This window comes from Halyomorpha halys, unplaced genomic scaffold, assembly GCF_000696795.3.
Source record: "Halyomorpha halys isolate HHAL.00 unplaced genomic scaffold, Hhal_1.1 Scaffold45.1, whole genome shotgun sequence".
NCBI classification, from domain to species: Eukaryota; Metazoa; Arthropoda; class Insecta; order Hemiptera; family Pentatomidae; genus Halyomorpha; species Halyomorpha halys.
The window spans coordinates 1,956,123-1,957,791 of record NW_027113993.1 but is presented as its reverse complement, the minus strand read 5'-3'; positions in this window follow the sequence as shown (position 1 = coordinate 1,957,791).

Genomic DNA, 1,669 nt, shown 5'->3' with positions numbered 1-1,669 from the left:
GTTCTATTTTTTTTTTTTTAATTTTGCTTTATGAAACATAATGAGTTCAATAACAGTAGTCACGGTGTAGACTATGACGGACGACTGCAATGCGTCTCAGGTGTAATATACAGATTGCGCCGTTATTAAGACATCTGTAAGGATTTCAGTATTTAATTATAAAATGAATGTATATATAAATATATATACGCACAATGTGACAACAAAACTGAAGATATCAAATTACATACCTTATTTTTAAATATTTGTTTAACAGGAAAAGTTTCAATTCTTTCTAAATTTCAATTGGACCTTATAGTACATGTTCTCAAGAGGATTCCAATCAAAATGCTCATCAGAGAATATTATCTAACAAGTTTTATCACTTGTCTATGCTGGACGAAATTTTGAAATTTAACGAAATCAGTATGAAATTTTATTAGAATATAAAAAACTCAATATAGCTAATACAGAGTTTGAACTGTATAATTTATTTATCGATTTATGATGCCATTAAATTCAATTATTTCACTTCAAATCGTTTAATTCAATAATATGCCTCCTTATTAGGGAAAAATAAACTTATAAAAAAAAAAAATAACGTTTCTTCGCAGGAACGATTTTACTGAGTGATGCAAAGTAAAATTAACGCTTGTGTTAACCGAACTGAAAAGTAACTGTGCCTCCATGCTTCTAATGTTATAATATATCGAAGCAGCTTCACATTAATTTCCACCATTTATAGCTTATTGCTATTTCTTAAAACAACTTATATGATATGAGTTATAAGGTGCAATTTTAATTATGAAGGGTATTAAATAAATCAAGTATAAATTAATTAAAATTGTGAATTATGGCAGCTGTAGTACATCCTGTTATAAATTCTATATTTATCAATACTATTTTTATATAAATATATTTATCTAAATTATTTACAATAAATTAGTTGTGTTAGCTTGAAGTATAAGAAGAATACCAGGTTAGTACTGTAGTATCAATTTGTAAATTATGGATCCAATGTATCTTATTTATATACATTCAGGTTTAATCAATGGAGTTCAACCAATGAATAGACTCTCCACCCGACTGTGTCTTTCCTTTGCAGTATAGCTCACATTACATTTATTTGCTCCTTGATTTGTAGTGAATATCCAATGACATCGGGTATTACAAACGGAGTCAATAGAGGACTACGTAAAAAAAAGATTTATGAAGTTCCACTCCCAGTTACCTATAGTTAAAGGAGCAGTGACTTATAATTTGGGAAATCCAACCTCAACCTGAAGACTGAAGCTCAGGCTGCTACTGAACATCCTGTTATAAATCCTATATTTATCAATATAGGATATTGACATTACTTCTCTTTTATTTATTTATTTTTCTCTTCGCCTTTTTTTTTTCAAATTAACTTGTTTTTTTTCCCGTTAGAGGGCAATTATTTATTGTGTTAGGTCTACGGATGTCGTTATTTTTTTAATTAACCTTACTTTTCTATCTTATTAAGAATTATTATTTTCATCTATTTATTTTATCTTAATTTATAACATTGTATTTAGTGTTAGGGGGGTATTTTGTATGAGACTATACCCCTCCCCCCATAATCAATTGTTGAAAAAAAATGTAACTTATATTAACCATGTAAGGCCCGCCAGATCGATCTCATATTAAATAAATAAAATACATTTATTTA